Here is a 19,718-nt window from a genome sequence, read left to right as displayed (position 1 = left end):
TGCTTCACGTCTGTGTGAATGTGAAACCCTTAAAGCCTCTCTAATATTGCTTCCTTTTATACAAAGAGGAGATCTTGGAGGAGCCAATTTCCCTATTCATATTTACTTTTCCTCCTGAAAATAAAAAAAGCTGTACTTATCAACTCACACTGTTGGGTTTGTTTTGGTTTTGGTTTTTTTTTTCCAGCAAAGCTCTGTTTTGGGGTTTTTTTCCTCAGTCTGAAGAAGATTCAGCAGAGTTTACAGGTGTTTTACGTAGATTACACACAACATGTTAAACCCCACTGTTAGTTTGAGGTTTAGTCACACCTAACTAGACTGAATGCCACAACTCCTAATATAATGCTAAAACGTAGAGGTTTGCCTGCCTGCCTGTTTTTAAAGTGAAAAGATATGTGAAAAGCTGTAATTTTCTTTAAACACAGGTTATACAAAAATTGAGTCTGAGCTTTTTTAACAAAACAGGCATTTGTCCTACATCTTTAAGATAAAAGCATCCAAAACAAATTGAGGGGAAGTTAGAGATAAAGAGATCTTTATATCCTCACAGTATCTGAAGAACCCCTGACAATTTAGGCAGACTGTTTGCAACTCAAATGCTGATTAAAAAGAAATTACAGAACATATGCTTACAGGAATGAAGTCTCAGGATTGGCAGTATAAGTAGGAAGCGTATTAGCTGCATACAAAAAAGTTGTGTTTTGAAGTTCACCACACCGTTCTAACACTACAGCTATCAGGATTAACTCTCATTACAATTACATGTGGTCCGTAGCCAAAGCAAAAAGCGAAATAATTCAGTTCAGCACAGGCTTCCAGTCTGTTAAATAAAGACCAACATTGCAAGACGAACACTACTCTGCACTAATCAGTTTTAAAGGTTCTGGCTACTGTTTAAAGTGTCATGTAGTATAAGATAATCTAGCACACCCATCCACTAGATTCTGAAACCTGAGGGAAAGGAAAACATCACCCCATATATTAATCTATAAAAGTTGGTTCTGCCTTTTCTTCCATGCTTTTGTTTTCCTGTGAAATCAACAGCAGCTGTGCACACAGGGCCAGGGAAGTTGCCTTAGTGATTTTGTGGATCATCTTTTCCTCGCAGATGAAAAGATACCAGCACTTCCTTGCATGTAGTGTCTTTTTAAACTGTCATAGATGCTTGATTAATCCTTGTTCAGTGAAAAAACCTTCATGCTCTGCTCTTCGTTTCTGTGGAAGCTAGCTTTCTGCTTCAGCTCCTCTTTTATTAACCCTGCTCTTACCATGCAAACGATACGAGTTTTTGCACTTTTGGAACTCTCAAATTATATCCTATATTTGCGCACTGTGAGAAAGCTTTCATGCATGATTGAGCCTGTTTACATTTTCCCCATCTGATTCGAACAGCTCGGATTTTATAGGTGCCTCTGACTCAGTTGAATGAGATAGCTTGTCTCTGCACAATTAAGGCTTTCAGAGTAGCCAGAAGTACCAAGAGAATGAAAGGGAAAACAGAGGGAGCTCCAAAGGACAGATTTCTACTTAAACAATTGAGTTAATTTTCTTTCAGAGGTACCATACACATGAAAACAAAATCAAGCTGTATCCCTATTTGCTTCTTTATTGCATATCTCATACAGGTCTCTGAACAGTTGCCATTTTTCAAATGCACATATTTTGGTTTGGGCCTTTATTTTTTATTTCTAGAATTGAGAGTTGCAAATCACATTTCTTATAATAGTTTTTTGTTTTGTTTTGTTTTTTTCCTAGGAAGACTTAAAACCAGGAGAAGAATCAGTCTTGTTATGGCACCAAAAATAAAAAAAATAATGGAAACTGGTTGATTGAAACATTCTAACCGATCTAAACATATTGTTCAAAATATTTACTTTTCTTGAGGCTAAAGAAAAATAAAGTATCTTTTCCATTGATGACTAGCACCTTCTATAGAGAAAGCTTACTAATGAATACCAAATATTTTAAAGTCTATTATTCGTGATTCTAAAAACATTTATACAAAACATATTTTAATCATAAACAATGATACACTGAATGTTTCCCAGGTTAACCAACACCACGTGAGGCCAAGCCAAAACATTTTCTGCCCACACTGATGAAATGGCAAAGGAATTTTGTTTCCCCTTCTTAAATCAAACACACTGATTCAACAGCTCTACCTAAAAAACCTTGTGAGAAAACATTCCTTTGTTTAAGATTCAAAACCCACAGAGCTTTTAAGAGCAAATAAAGATTGTGCCAGATGCTGTACAAATCACATATGCACAGTGCAGCGCTGATCCCTGCTCAGCCATACCTCAGTACAAATAAATAATATGTGGAGATGAAGCCTCCAAAGAGTTCCCTAGGAAAACCAGGAAATGCCTGATTTTATATTCCTGATATTTTTAAGCACATCACTTAAATAAAATAAACTCAGACTCAAAAGGAGAAAGTTTTCTAGCCTTTCTTTCACATCATGAAGAAGGAGAAAGGGCAAAATTCCAGTTTTCCATCCCACTGCAGTCACCTTTAAAAGTGCATGCTTTTCTACATCCTCAACTCCTGTTCATTTAATTAAGACTGACAGATGCTCAACATCTGGAGAAAATAAGGTCTGATTTAGTGGCCACGTTGCACTGGTGGAAACTTCAGACTGCAGGTTTGAAGTTACAGAAAGTTTGAAGTAGATATTTAAGCCAGTTGAGCTGCTGAAAGAAATCATATGAAGTGATGCCTAAAGGAACAACATGAGAAGAAGCCTTGATTTCACTTAAATGGTATATTTCCATTTTCATAGCCATATGCAACCAGCCAGCACAGCCATTCCTCTGTATCTCCCCCGTCTTCTTGCCTGCCCTATGTTGTACTGGTTAGCATGGGGCAGCCATAGTAACTTGTTAACTTACCTTTTGCCATTGCTCATTTGGTGCATCTCACCATCATGTTTTCATGCATAGTTCAGTGGCATATATTAAAAAAAAAAAAAAAAAAAAAAAAAAGAAGAAAAAAAGCTCATACACTCCAAGAGAGTAAATTAAATAGAGGCATCACACTGAGCAAAAGTGGCTTATCACTCTTTGGATGTGAGCTCAGGAAACATCAAGTCCTGTATTGTAGCCATCTTATGGTGTTGTGTGGCCCTCACGCTGCCACTGCTGTAGGTTTCCTTCCCTTGTGTTCATGAGGACAACCTGCTGCTGGCTATCCTCACACAGTCTGGCAATGCCATCTTCTCTGGGGATGGTCCCTAGTACCCACTGTGGGCTCACCTATAAATGGAGCAGTGACTAATTTAGTGTTTCTAGTGAAATTCAGGAAAATCCCAAACTCTGAAGAGATCATAGATAATGCAATACTGCAAATGCTACAGCAGTGGTTAGGAACTCAGCTCAGGACCTAGTGAGTAGAGTGCTGATTAAAAATTATTTGCCAGGTCAGTTTAAAACTAAACTATGGACTTGGCTGCTTAGTTTTCTACATTTGAAAATTGTCCTTGTGTTATCAATGATGTCCTATGCTTACTCACCCGAGACTCCTCATTCTAAGATAATGGGACCTCAAGGGTCTTCAGTGTAAAGACACTTCCAGTTTCTCTGCTAGGGGGACACTTCGTCAGTACATATGTATTGGATGCAGGTGGCCAGGTGTTGGAAGTAGGGGTGGAGGTGGGATGGGGGGCCTGCAGGGCTGCACCATGCCAGATACAGTTCCTCTTTGCCAACACTTGGCCATCTACACCCGATACACATATACTGATACTTCCCACAAGTCAAGTCTGGTTTGCCCATGACAGTAGTTAGTAAGTGATCTCCCTCTCTTTATCTCAATCCAGGAGCTTTTCCATCGATTTCTCCCTCATCTTGTTGAGGACATGATAGAGTAAGAAAGCTGCTGGGTGGGTGTCTGGCAGATGGCCAAAGTCAACCCACCACAGCATGTAGATAATATACTGTATCATCTAATTGAAAGGTAGCCAAGGTGCCATGATGTCTCCAGTGGTTGTTCTGTTTTAGTCTGCTTTCTCCATGGGGAAAACAGCAACAGCAACAACAACTCACTAGCCATTCTAGCAAACTGATTCACAAAAATGTGATGTGGACACATGTTTAGCTTCCATATAATAAAATATATTGAATAAATATTACAGAATACATTTAGGGGCATTATCTACAACAATTACTGGCAATAAATTTTGTGGGACTGCCCAATATTTTGAAAAAGAGAGAACTAACTTTATTCAGACAAAATTTTTCACTATTGTATAAAACTAAGCCAAAAATGAAGGCTTTTATAAAATATACACACAGTCCATTCTCTCCCCTAGACTATTCTGCCTTACTGTAAAGTATTTCTTGTGTGCCTTTTTCCATCTTGGTCTAGAAACAAGATTATGGAAGCAGCACTGGAAAAAATTAATCTTCTTGTATTTCCAGACTAAGTACTAGTCCAAGTCTCTGGACCAGTGATGATCTGAACCAGTCCTCCTACTGCAAATATCTAATTTTTGCTCTGAAGAGGGAGCCTGGGACCATTGCAGGTGCCAGGAGAAGTGTTTCGTGTTCCCCCCAAGCTCAACAGTGAGCACAGAGGCTGTGGGGAGGAGGTATACATATATTGCTTTCAACATTATGTCCACAGATAAACCAGCATTCTCTACAAACTGAGGTGAAAATTATCAGTCCAGAGGAAAATGGAATATCTCAGGAACAGATCTTGTTGCAAAATTAAGACAAGCATAATTGCCACAGATCTGTCTGCTGACAGTATTAAGGTCATGGATTTTAATTGAGATTTCCTTCCACTGGTGGTAATTTCTATTTAATCTGAGATCTGGGAGGTGGAGTTTTCTGGGTAGCAAGCATAGTCCAGCAGTACAATGAGTCCTGGGAGTGCCATGGAGCAAATTTGAGCTGTTACTCCTTCTGGGATTATGCATTGTTGTTCATAAAGAAGGGAAAGTGTGAGGTTATGTATTTTATTTAACATTCTTCCTGTTTCTGACAATTGCAAGGTTTGTATTGCCCAAACCAGGTGCTTTGAAAGACAACCTCTCCAGACCAGTTATAATATCCATTTAGAATTTAACTGTTATTCCTACTAAGAAAAGTCTAATATTCAGGGTTTTTAAATTTCTCAGTTTCAGTGAAGACAAAGCACTTTGTTACCAAAATTTAAATTGTTGCCCCCTTGCCAAAAGAGCAGTGAGAATTTGTAAGCAGCTAAACAACAAAACTTGTTTTCCTAGACCAATTTATAACATATCTGTTGGATAAGAAAGAGCAAGACAGAAAAGAAAAACAACTCTTTGGGAAAAGCCTAAAATATGATAGGTGTGTCAAAAAGCTTTGAAGCAAAAACTATTTATATAGGAAAGCTATTTAACTCAAATTAGATGGCTTTGAATTAGTTAAGTTAATGGAATCAGGAAGAAAAATAAAAGGTTGGACAATTTTGCATAGGTAAAATTTTCAACCTGAACAGTAAGAAAGTTGGAGACTTTTTTGAAAGAAAAAATCCTTAATGTCAATAACTTATTTTTTTTCCATGAAGGCTAGTGTTTGAGCCTTATTCTCAAATTTCAGCTCTCTTCTTACAAGAAGATTTAGTGAATTCCCTCATCATAGAGAGATCCTTGCACATTCCGTGCTTCCCACACAAGATCAGCTGCACTTCAACTGTTCGAGACGCTTTGTCTAATCTGTCCCTGGAAGCTACCCCAGGAAGGAAATTCTACATCCTCCCTAAGCATTCCATTGGAGGGTCTACCCATCTTCACAAATAAAATTCCCCCCCCCTATATTTTAATCTTTTTATAATTTTAATCTCTTATGCCGCTTAAACTAATTTCCCCTCGTCCAACTCAGACAGGATACAAAGCACTGTTCATTCTTCCTCACAACAGGGTCTTCTGCACATGTCGAGCTGACTGTCCCCAGGGAGACCACTCTTTTCTATATTATTTGAATTCCTGCTTCAATTTTTTTCCCAAAGTTGTGGGGGTTTTGTAGTCTTTTAGGTTTATTCTGCTTTCTCTCACTTTTAGTTCCTAAGAATTCTGCCTGTTATTTCACAACTGTTCTCACACAAACTGCCTTTCTGCAACAAACCGCTGATAAGTTCTTTGAAGGCAGGGTAGGATCTGCTTGGCAGGCTGTTTGTCACCATACCAGTCTTCCAAAAGATGCTTGGGTATTTAAAGTCCTTCATCAACACCAAGTCCTTTATCACATCTGATCTCTCAGGCTGGGTGTTCGATGGCAGACGTCAGCATCAGATCACTCCTTCCAACCTTCCCCTTTGGACTTCAGAGCATGCACGCATGACCACACTGCCAGATTTGTAAAAACACACTAAACCAGTACCAGAAAGGGCCAGTGTTTGTCAGGGCCATCATCCTAACAGAAATGGATGTAGCTGCAGTATTGGTGCCAGCCAGGTTTGGGATTGTATCCACATAAGTCAAAATAGGATGCATCTGTCACAGACTCTTGTTTGCTGCTTTACTGCTCTCCAGCTTCCACCTCCCTGGTACCACGCTGTCTGCCATGTTTATGCGACTCCTTTACATACCAAAGGCTGTTACTGTGGTGTAATTTATATATCATCTGTTTTACAACCTCACCAAGTGCCCCATTAGGTGGGAGTCATGCTGCCTTGCACTTGGATCATTTTCTGACTCATGTGCATCTGTGTAATCCTTTCCAGCGCTGTTGAACTGTGCTTAGCCATCACAATGGTGCTTGTTCCAGGTCATCTTATTGTACAATTCAGGTTTTTATATAGACAAAGCTCAAATTAGATAAATATTTAAACAGGAATAGTTTAACAACACTTCTTTCTTCATTATAATCACATAGAAACAAGAGCTCTCCCTTTCTTCCCTCCTGCTTAGTTCACTGAAAGTATACATTTCAGTGCACTGAAAAACTGCAAAATTTCTTTCTTCTTCTTAACGATACCACACTAATGTCTGTTATCTGTAAGCGGGTTCATGTCCCTGCTGGTCTGTGTGGCTGCACAGTAAAGCATTGTTCTTCTTTCAAAGAGGTGGTGATTTACAGACTGTACCACACTCTCTTTTAAGGCCCTGTTCGCACAGGACAGAACCCAGATGGGGGTCACTGAAGTCTGGCAGGATTGTGTCCATGCAAAGGGCTGCAGAAGAGACCCCAGCACACCAGAAGATTTTATTTAAAGAACTGATCAATTCGAAATATTTTTATTGCAACTCTTCTGTGCACAAAGACCCTTTGCCCTTTAAAACACAGTGTATGATATAAATTGGACATCTCCATTCCCACAATGAGGGTGTTTCTTTTTTTAAAAATAAGATCATTTGTAAGAGAATCTTGTTCAGTCATTTATAAATAGTCACCTCTGTAAACCAAGAAATAACCTTGTTTAAAAAAGTACCAACATTGTTGTTTTGTTGTCACCCACTGGTAATTGAAAATGTGTTTCTGTCAGTTCCTCCTAAGACAGAATGTAATTCTTTCTAAGATCTCGATCTTAAATTGGCAAAAAAAAGTCAGTGATAAAGCAGCCAGAAGTTGCTACTTGTTCTTTGCACTGGTGATATTGCTACTGCCCTTTCTTATAATCTAAGACATTATTCTTACTGGCTCCTGGAAGGCAGCAGTACAGTCTTATTTTTTCACTGTTTTTTTCTCCTGAATTGGTATTGAATACTGCTTTGTACTGAAATGCGAGGACCTGTGTTACAAAACAAACAAACAAAAACCCAAACCACGCAAAATCATATGGGGCCAAATCTTGATGTCTTGCCTTAGCTTTTAGCTTTGTCATTACTCATACTAATTCAAAAAGGATTTTACCTAAGTAGATCAGACGAAGAATTAAGAAAAGCTCTGTGATTAAGGCAGGTCTTTATAGTTAGAGTAATAACAAACCCTCTGTTCCTCTGCTTGTGCTTCACAGACTTAATCTGATTTTTCTTCATCTGGTCTTGTGGAATAAAATAATAACTGTATTCCTCACACTGTCTGATTGATCTACTGTCCTGAGAAAACAAACAGGCCTGTAAAAGGAGAACTAGAGATGAGATGAGTCGTGGCAGCACTGAGAAACACAGCTTTGTCGCTTCTGGACTTGGCGTGCTTCATGCCTGACGAGAGAGAGGAAAGGTGGCACTGTTGGCATGGCCATTTGCATTCAGTCGTGCCCATATGCCCCTTGTGGACCACTATTAACCAGCTCAGGTAACGGTAAAGAAGATGGTTTATTCCCAGAAAAACCCCATAGATCCCAAATAGCTATATAATGCCTTCTAAAAATAGCAGTTCCTCCCTCTAGTGTAAATATGGACCCTTTTCCCCAGGTACATTCCTCTTGAGTTACAGACAACGTCTAACAGGCAACCACGCAGTTCAATCCGGAAGAAGTGAGAGAAGGCAAGCCAAGGGAAGGACCGTAGTTAAACTGCATCAGTTAGAGAAGCTGAGATTCATCACTAAAAACCCATCCTAAAAAGGCTGGTTTTGCTGGACAATTTGTGGTGTGTGGTACATTAGCCAACTTAAGAATTCTTGGCCAATAACATCCTGGTGTCAGTTATTTTTTGTTTCTGTATGACCATCACCTCTGCCTTTGTTTTCGCCCACTCCCCTTCACTCCTCACAGACACTTTCTAATTTTTTTCAGGATCCTTAAATCTTTGATAAAAGTTTTCTTGATTGGTAGTGCAGGTTAGAGAGTAACTCTCAAAATACTTCAAGTCTCTTGGAAAGTTTAGCACTCAAAAAATGTGTGACATCAAATGACTCGGAGGCTTGGTTTGCTACCTCTCTGCAGAGCATCATGCAGGCAATAAAAGTTTCTCCGTAACTCTACCAGAATATCTTGCTTACGTGAAAAGGCTACCTCCAGGTCATGGGGGTAATGCAATTCATTCACCATTGCCCATTCCACCCTGGTCCTCTCTCTGCTGGGAGTCTAAAGAGGCTAACTACAATACGAAGGAAGATTTTTGATGTGGACACACTTCCTTTGTGCTCTAGACTAGAACCAATGGTTCATATCCATTAGGCCAGCAAAAGAAAGCAATCAGATGGCAATGATTTTCAATCACTGCTGGTTCAGGGTTAGATTCAAACAAGTGACCTGGAGGTGAAATGTTCCACATCCCATTACTGATCCTCTAAATTATTCTTCCCCCACAGATGAGATTTGACACACATAACAAAGTGGCTTTGTGAGGAATTGCAATAGAAAATCTGAGACAGTAGTTCATAATAGATGTGGATTTTGTTAGCCCTTTATGCCTAGGCAATATTGTTACGGTACAATGATAGGGCAGAATTATTGATTGTATGTAGTGGGTCGTAACTGAGTAACCACACACAGCATACCCAGTTTATGAACTAATTCAACTGCTTTACAGTGTATGGCAATTTATTTTTCTTTATATGAAGAGGTAGCTTACTAGAATTTCTGTATTTTGGAACTATTTAAAAATAAGGAATACCTGACAAAATCTGTTTCCTCAAAGTAGAATTTATTCCTAATCTTTTTCTGTCCTTATCCATTTTCTCCAATAGTTTACCAATAGCTAGAAAAATTTTTTAGAAAATTTGCCTCTGGTGTGTAACCAAACCTGAAGGGAAGAAAAAGTGATGTATCTCATGAAGGATTTTGTAGGAGAAAAAGAATGGAAGAAAATTAAATTCCAAAACAAAACCTGCTGTAACAGACACTTAGGTGGACTGGTTTAGGAAAAGAGGTAGGAAAAAAAACTTTACTTACACAGTTTCCTTTGCTCACTAGACAGTTATCTGCCTCATTGGAGAGAAATATAAACATTAAATGCAAGATCTGAGACAAAGCAAACCCTTCAAAGGACTTGCATCATTCTCCCTCTTCCCTTTCTATCTGACTTTCTGATGCTACGAGACATTTAGTAGCTCCCTCCCAGGCTCGCCCCCTCCAACGCAGCAGCCTCACCTCATGCACATGCACGCATGCACCAAAGGTGCCACCAGTACAAGAGCATGACAGACTGGTCCTGCTTCAAAGAGGAGTCAACAGCTTTGTGTTTGTCCAGGCTTGAAATAGTTTGGATCTCTGAGGGTCTGAGCAGAGCAACTTTTTGCAGATCTGTGGGTTTTTATGCTTGTCTAACAGCTAAACAGAACTTTTATTCAGCGCAGCTTTTTGCTTTCAGGGAGTGGGCAATCACAAGACAAAGAAATGAAGATCTGGCAAAGGGCTTTTTCTCTACAATTCCCACCTCTGGCAAATAGCTCAGTGCAGCAAAGAGAAGGCACACAACGGAGCTGGAGGAGCAAAAGTGCTCTGCTCTAAAAATATGTGACAGTGAGTGATGCAAAAGGAGGTAGGCAGGAAAGTGAGTGCTAGTAACACTTTCGAGGATCAATTAAGTGCTCGCCTTTTTGCTATCGCTTGAACTGTGTTGCCACTCTTACAGGACTTTAGACAGCTGTTTGCTGAAGCGCGTGTAAAATCCAGCAGCTCCTCTTTGCAGGGATGCATGAAAAATAGCAAATAGGGGAAAAATAGCAAATAGGGGAAAAATAAATTGCTTATTCCACATAAGAAAGTCTGTCTAAGTCTGGCATTAAATAAAACTTCCTTAGCACGATGCAAGATTGCTAGTGCACTGAGAAACCAGGTGGGCTGCCAGAATTTAGATCCAGACTGACTTTGAGGTGTACTGGGACTTTGGTTATTCAATTAAGTCAGAGGGAACAGACTTCTTCACAATATTAACCAGCCCATATATAGCTTACAGTTTGTCCTCTAATACTTATCTAGGATGGGCTAAATCATTTATCTCTCCACTGACTACAGAAGGAACCTGGACAGTTAACTCAGAATAGACAATCAATTTTTCAATAGCTTACATTAGGGGAGGTGGAACCGACCTGTAGTATCTTTCATGTAACCAGTATCCTACTAAAACTTATTTTATAGAATTAAATTTAAAGAGCAGAGGAGGAGAATTTTGCCAGGAAGGTTTGAAAATAAATGGACAGTTAGCAAGACAGAGGCAAAAAATGCTGTTCCAGACTGAAGGTGACCCAGGGGAGAAAGCTTGCATTCAACAGCAGCCAGATAGTATTCTGGGGGAGAAAACCAGGCTTTTAAAAGTCTTATTCCATATGTGACTGAATAGTAGAAAGTACGTCAGGAAAAAAACCTGCAACCCTACCATTTTAACTGCGTTATTTGCAATATCATTATTTAAGAGCCAGCATGGAGGCTGTGAGGGATGGGAAGATGTTAACAGAGAGTTTAAAGAGTTGCAGTGTTGCTGTGGACGGGAGATACTTTACCCTATGTGGCTGTACTCTCCAGCTGACTCAGCAAGGAACTGGGAGCCCTTTTTAAGCCCAGCTTGCAAAGATTCAGCAAACCACAACTTGAACAGATTCACAGTAGGGAGTTTACATCTCTCATCTCTAAGCTAAGCTTAAGTCTGGCATAAACATACCAGTGTTTATCACTCAAGTGCTGCCACTAGTACTCCTTCTCCTAGTAGCATAAGATCTATGGTGTTATTTGGCATCATTGTTTATCAAGAATCAAATGAGGATGATTAAAGGATAGGAAAGATAAAATGTGGATGAAAAGCACTCTTTAATATACCCAGTCACTCAAGGGATAAAAATACCTAAATGTCCAGAAGGCAGCTATATTGCACCGTTGGTTTAATTGATCGACATAACAGAAAAATTGTCATTTACTTAGCAGGGAAGTGTTTATATGTCAGAAGCAAGATATGTCTTGGGCTGATGGTGTGGAGAATGAAAGGTATAAGGAAGAGCCACAGGAAAGCAGATTGAGAATAAAAAAGCAGATTAAGCTTTTCCAACCTGGAAACTGGCTGCCAGCCGCAAAACACCATTGCCTTGAACCAACACTACACAGTGATGGTCCTTGTTTTCTGGAGACTCAGGCTTCACTCATGACTCATGACTACAAGCAGGAGGGGAAATGCACCAACAGAAAGCCACCTGTGATATGCTGGGGAGGAGACACTATTTAGATGCTGTGCTCATGACTCAATTCCTGCCAAAACATTGCAGAGTTGGACTGGGAGATTTCATTAACTTTAAAATTAAAATAGCTGCAGCTTCCCTCCGTACTGCAGAGTCTGATAGTGATCTTGGCACTTCTGTGCCTGGCTGGACAGGTTTTGTGGTGGGGGAAGGAGACGTGTTTGACAATTTTCAGGCTTCATTCAGTTCAGAGATTAAACTATGTGCAAATTACGGACACTGTGGCTGAACCTGGCCCTGCGTGTGTGTATTGGCATTGTTGTTTGTAGTCAGTCAGCTTCAGAACAGTCTATTCAAATTCCCTTGAGGAATCTCCTCAAGAAACACCTCACAAGAAGGGGAAAAAGCTAAATACTTGAAGTCAAATCTAATTCCCTCTGTGCAGGGTGACTGACTGGCCAGCACTGTCCATTTTTGGTCAATCTTGGACATTTTCACACCATTTATTTAAGTGCCTAAAAGTGAATTGATGAAATATGCAGAAGCAGGGAGATTAAAGCATATGTTAAAGATGTTATACATCATGTGGTTGCCATTGACAGCTTTAATTTTCGTGTCTGTGAATTCTGTGATCTTGTTCACCACAACCAGCATACAGATATACGAAGGGGAACTGATGTATGTTGATTTCCAACTGGTGTACTATAGCTGAATTAATACAAGTTAGCACCAAAAATCATCCCATTAGAACATCTAATCATACACAAGTGTGACATAAAATGAGCGAGCGGAAGCAGAGACTAGTTTTGTGTAATCCTATATAGGGGGGTACTCTGGTAGCCCCATTGTTTGTCAGCAGGAACTGAGGGAGTCTGCTGGAATACAAGCGATGTGAGCAACTGAGGGGCACTTTTCAAGGCCAGCAGTTGAGATGTACTATACGATCATATCTTTGCTTAATTCTGGCTCACGGAGCTAGCACAATATTTGCCAAGATCATGAAGTGCGCAGAACTTAACAGCTCAGAAGTCCCTGAGTCCAGCCTCTCCCCTCCTCTGCCATGCTCCTTGCTGTGAAAAGAAAAATATTGGAAGGTTTTGAGAGGCTCCCCAGATTGACGTCTGCTGTTCGATACCCACCTAATGAGCTGCTTAACAACTGTTACCAAAATTAATGAGTCAAGTCACAGTTGTAATTACCATATTGCAGATCACAGTATTGTATTAGATTACCATGGACTTCTATTTAGGAATATTTACACCATGACGACTGTTTAAAATGTGCACCAATGTTTCAGCAGATTGCATTGCCTCATAGCCCATATTTATTAGGCTAGGCAGGAGTTATAGGAGTCTTATCATGAATTCTTTTGTTTCAGCTTGTGGGGATCAATGAAGAGCCAATCTTAACGCAAGAATATCCAGGTATTGAAAAATGCACAAATGTTAAAAAAACCTTAATCATGTGTGTAAGCACGCACACCAAAGGAACAAGATGATAAAAAAACGTAATCTGGGGCAAGAAGCAAATGCTTCACTATCAGGATATATTAGTTAACTGGGCATAAATTACTCTGATTTAACTCCTACTTTAAGATAAAAGTGGAATGCCTAGAATACAATGCTCCAGCATTTTAGGATAACTGAGCATAGTTTCCTTATTTAGAGCTACACTTTCTTCTGTGTAGAAAGAGGTAAGAAGCAGAGTTCTACAGAACAGCTTCCTATACACTAACTTGAAAGGACTGTAATTTTACCTTCCTCCTATTCCACTCTCTGGTAATGAACAAATCTTCTCCGCTTCATGAAATCAGATGATGTGGAAATAGGGTTTTTCTGCATTTGGGCTCAGCTCCTATTTGTTTATCACTAATTATGCCTCAGTAGACAGTGACACATATATGTGTGTGTTTGTGTGTGTGTGTGTATAATGTGTGTGTGTGTGTGTGTATAGATATAGATATATATATACAAGGGACCTGAACAAGTGCAGCAAAGCCAGCTGTTCAGGGGTTGCTGTCCCCCAGAGCCAGATACCTCATCAGGGAGGCACTGCCTGGAGCCTCTCCTCCATCTGCCCACTCCCGTTCACCTTTCTGGAGTCCCCAGCACCTCACCATGGGCTCAAACGTGCTTCCCCCCGCTTCTCTGTGTGTCATCGGCAAGCTACCAAAACCAGGAGGTGCATACATTGTGCGATGAATAACTTAGAGAAACTTGCAGTGACTGAGCGTTTGGAGTACTTATCTTTGAATCTTGCAAGGGCAGTTTCAGAACGGTTTGTCTCACTTCCCCCATTTCCTTCTCCAAAGAGAGCCTGTTAGCACAGACAAATGAGGCAAGTCAATAACATCCACCCGGACAGGATATATTGAGCCAATTCAAGGGTAGGTGGATAGCAGCTGCGGTCCTGCCTGTGAAATACTATAGTTGTTGCCATTGTGCAGTGAGTCATCAAGCCCCTTTTATTTACACTTTCATATAAGTGCTGGCAAACACTGATTTATGTGCTGAAAGCTGGGAAATGGGGTATGGGCATCTTAAAGAAAGAAACACACACGCAGGCATGCACAGACCAGCAACCTATCTTCAGATCGTCCAGGAGAATTTTAAGCCACACAGACCTGAAACAGATTGACCTTTTATTACTTTTGAATTGAGGACAGATTTCCCCTTTAAAGGCTCAATTATATGGCTAGGCTTGTTTGCTTTTTATGATTTCAGAAGATGCCATGGTAACTTGGGCAATGAATTTGAGCTTAGGCTGTTTCATCTGCTGAATTTCAAGCTCTGAATTGTAGTTTGCAATTTTAATCGATCTTGTATCTGGAAAATTACTCTATCGTATTTACTCTTTAAGAGCATTTAGTTATAAGGTCTGATATTTGACAACTTGGTTCAGATTCATGCCTGGTTTTGCCCAATGGAGAACATGGAGTTATTCTGGGAAGTATGAGGTGTCTGGCCTTTTGGAGAGCTTGACAGATTAATATTACCTGAAAGTCAGCTATAAAGAGCTGTTCTGTCAAATTCATTCTATCAAGCATTCTTGAGTGGCATATCATCTCTGATTTTTCTAGGAGATATTTAATTATTTGAACAACTAGATGGAGACTTTTATTCATTTTCTCTCTACCTGCAGAATTGCTTGTTTTAGGTGTCCAGTGCTTTAATAATCTATAGATCTTTTCAGGAAAGAGGTACCTTTGTGCTAAAGATCATTCATGGTGTGGTTATTGAAAGGTTCCGAGACAGATGCTTTATGTGAGGCAGTGCTAGGGTGCAGTGGTCTGTGCACGACAGAATTGGTGTTTACCACTTTCTGTGTATTCTAGAAATGTAGAAAAGTATGAATAAATATTATATATCCAAATCTGCATTTGAAATCATGACTGTCCAGGTAGTAAGCTTTTCCTAACTGAGGAGCTTTCGGGGAACTGATTAACATACAGACCCTTTGACTGCTGGATGGGTGAAATCAGATTTCATAGAATCATAGAATCATAGACTGGTTTGGGTTGGAAGGCACCTCAAAGACCATCTAGTTCCAACCCCCTGCCATGGGCAGGGACACCCTCCACCAGACCAGGCTGCCCAAAGCCCCATCCAACCTGGCCTTGAACACTTCCAGGGATGGGGCATCCACAGCCTCTCTGGGCAACCTGTTCCAGTGCCTCACCACCCTCATCATAAAAAATTTCTTCCTTTCATCTAATCTAAATCTACCCTCTTCAGTTTAAAGCCAGTAATTAATTTCAAAGTATTGTTTAGTAGATCCCTGTGAAGGAAGGTAGAAAGGGAGGGAGGGAGGGCAGGAGGAAGGGAGAAAGGGAGAGAGGAAGGAAGGGAGGAAGGGAGGAAGGAAATGAGAGTGCAAGGAAGAAAAAAAAGGAGGGAGGGAGGCAGGGAGAGAGGGAGGGAGGGAGGGAGAAAGCAAAGGTGCACATAACCCACTACTCAATGGGTATGATATCCCCATTTTCACCAGTTTCTCCACCATCACAGTACAGAAGATGGGGGGTTTATCATTTTTGTATTAGGATATGTATCTATCAATTGAGTCAGAGAAATCTCTGGTGTTTTCTTATGTGACAGCAAGTGCACAATGAGATTTAAGAAACTGGAGTGGCAGATGCTCTAAAATACATCATCCATACAGATTCTATAAGGCTGCCTCTCTGCTTTAGAACTGTTTAAAAAAATCACCCATTTTTTCTTATTTAGGGAGAAAAGATTAACAATTATCTGACCAGTCATTCTGTGTCACTGAGTACAAGCAAATCTGGCATGTGAATCCTTATCCTTAATTTTATTTTTAGGCACCTAATTTGTTTTCCCATTTGATGATATCTTCAGCTGAAATCGTAGACTGCTGATCTCTTGTTTTTTTCTCCTGCAGTGAATGTAATTGGACACTCTTAACCATAGCACAACTGTTCTAAATGACACAGAAAGTAAACGAAGGCTGCTAGATTAAAGAGAAGTCTCTCAATAGATTTGTGATTAACTTGCAACTATAATAAGAAATTACATGAAAATAGAAATGAGTAGGAAAGGTTAACCAGCTAAGACAGGAAATTATTTCAACAGCAGGGGGGGAAAAAAGAAAGGAAAGATAGTCTCTTTACAGATACACTTCTGACATCAGCTGTTTCTCAAGAGCAATAGACTGGAGCTAAGAAGAAGAGGCCTGTGGGGCTAAAAGATACAGTTCAGATTAGAGATCAGGATTTGAGTCCTGGTTCTCATCACTAGCTTGCCTTCTAGCTCTGAGCAAGCCCAGTGCCTCAATTTTCTTCCTCTCTTTTTGGCTAATAAACTCATTAAGAGTTTGTATAATGCTTAATGCCAGATTCGCCGGCCTGGAAGCTATACATATAACTGGACAACAGATGAAGTTTTCCATTCTCACATATCTCAGCCTTGTATTCACTTTGGCAGTGATTGCTCAGTATGGCAAAATGTACCAGAGATGAAGTCTATGTCCATTTGTTATGAACACAAAGCCATACGTGTTGCTTTTAAATTAAGAGTAGAACATATGCCCACAGATAGTTAAGAGTAATTCAGTGTTTCAGCAGGGAGCTCCCATGTGAAAAGGGAGGAGAGATGAGAAGTGAAATAAATAATTCTTTGAATAACAGAACTAATGAACCAAATCTCTTTCTTGGGTAGATCACCTGTTATTCTAATAAAAGGTCAGATTATCGGTCTTTTCCACTGGTAAATGCAGTAAGAAGAGCCTCTCTCAATTTTCACAAAATTTGTAGAAATAAACCGATTTCTTCACCTCTATTTATTTGTTGAATTTTCTTGAAAGTAGCCAATAGATTCAAAAGTTATCAGGAAACAACCTCCTTTGAGACAATACACTCAACCAGGGTGCTTGTATAAGGCTTCTTTTCTTGGGAAATCAGGTTAAAAAAAAAACCCCACACTGACTTACTCTCTTGGTGGATAAAGAGCAGGTTAGGAAGCATGCAAACAAACTGAACACACACAAGTCTACAGGGCCTTATGGGTTGCACTCAAGTCCTCAGTCTTCCTTGCTCCAGACTTTCCGTCTGGTCTAGGCCCTGGGATCCAGAAGGCCAGTCTTACCAGTAAAGACTGAGGTGAAGGCGGCATGGAAGTAGTCATCACTGGACTTCCAAGCAGGTGCTGTAAAAAGCTTTCTCCAACCAAATGAATGCTTGTGTCTGGATCACTGTTTATGAACGTCTGTGGGATCAGGCAGATCTTGCTCTGTGTTAAACTTTGATCACCTCAAGCTATCACTGCATCCAGAAACCCACAAGAAATGTGTTAAGAAAACCAAACAAAAGAAAAAACAAACAAAAGTACCTGAAAGGGGCCTACAGGAGAGATGGTGAGGGACTGTTTATCAGGGAGTGTAGAGACAGGACAAGGGGTAATGGGTTTAAGCTGAAGGAGGGTCGATTTAGATTGGATGTTAGAAAGAAATTCTTTACTGTGAGGGTGGTGAGGCACTGGAACAGGTTGCCCAGAGAAGCTGTGGATGCCCCATCCCTGGAAGTGTTCAAGGCCAGGCTGGATGGGGCTTTGGGCAACCTGGTCTGGTGGAGGGTGTCCCTGCCCATGGCAGGGGGTTTGGAACTAGATGATCTTTAAGGTCCCTTCAACCCAAACCATTCTATGATTCGAAACTTCCAGAGTATCTGAATGTGCCATCTAGACCACATGAATGTATCCTGAAGTTTGTATTTGGCTACAGACCATTCAACTCACCTGCTAAAGCAGCTTTCAGTCTCCAGAACTGCCTAGCAAATATCTTCCATAAGCATGGCAGGCATGCAAGAGAGATAACACAAGTATAAAGGAACTGAAATAAAACCTCATTAACTTAAAGAAACAGACAGGGATACAGTATACCTGTGTCATGCTGGGAATGAACAATGTCCTCAGTAGGAACCAGTGTCCTTCCACAGAACTCTGTATCTGCAGAACAGACCCCAGCTGAATGGAGGATTAGAAAAAATCAGCTAAACAACAGGATATTAAGACAGTACAAGATGGACAGTGTGCAAAACCAAAACTAGATGGAAAAATCTTGATTTTACTTTTACAAGCTGCATCACTCCCTACTCAGGTCAGATTAGTAAGTTGATGCAAGGGAAAATGCAAGCCTTTGAAACATGTCAAAGCTGCCAGAGTTTTTTGTGGTCCCTTGGTCATCTTCCTGCTGTTCACAGGCATCCCATGCCTGTAGACTTCTCAAATGTTGCTCCTCGGAGACACTTGCCTGGCTCTTGGCTAGAGCATCTCTGCATTGCTAATGAGCAGGCTTCCTTCCATACAAGGCACTGCGCTCTCATCTGATCCTATTTCCTACCATCCATCCATTCAATCATATCCTGCTTTGAACTTTTGCCCTTTTTAACTCTCTGTGCAGGCTTACAATCCTTAGACATAAAAATACATAGATATACTTACCTTTATCTGCCACAGCCAGAGCAGCCTCAGGGATAGTGATTTAATGGCTCCTGTTCTGAGGATAAAGTTGTTTATAAATATGGATGTAACTGGGCATACCAGTGGGAGGCAACTACACATTATCCCCAGGTGTCTCTCTAGGAGATCCAATTCATTTAGTAAAGCATCCTTCTAAATGCATGCACACACATACACATACACACATACACACGCACACTGCAGCTGTTTAGACGGGCACAAAACATGGATCATCTCCATTGATATGAAAAGAAAAGTTGTTAGAATGGTGTAAAGGTCATAGATCCTGATTTATTTGATTTGTGCTGTTATGTTCCTTCCACAGGAATATAAACAAACACAAAGAGAGAAGCATTTTCTCCCAAAAGCTTATTCCTTGTGAAATGGGAAGCCTGCATCTTTGGAGGAGGCTGCTTGGACAGAGCTGCTTCCTCCATTCAGTTCTCAGAGGTTTGCTGCAGGACCTGGTGGAAAAGGACACCCTGGAATTTCAGCCAGGCAAACCACCCAAAAACAACAACAAAAAAACCCCAACAACAATAACAAAAGACCACAGTTTGTCAAATAGAATTTTTTTCTTTTTTCTCTGAGTCTGCATTTAGTATCTTCTGCTAAAACTACAGCATTTCTCTAGGCTGCATGTCAGAACGGGGAATGCTGCTTTGTTCGTAATCCATGACACAGCGGGCAAAGTTCACGCTGGCAGCTCCAGAGGGGGTCTGGTGTGATTGCAGGCAGCAGGAGCAGCAATCACTGCAATCACACCTTAGCCTGCAACTCTTGC

This window comes from Grus americana, chromosome 3, assembly GCF_028858705.1.
Source record: "Grus americana isolate bGruAme1 chromosome 3, bGruAme1.mat, whole genome shotgun sequence".
NCBI lineage: Eukaryota > Metazoa > Chordata > Aves > Gruiformes > Gruidae > Grus > Grus americana.
Note: the sequence above shows the minus strand (reverse complement) of the source record.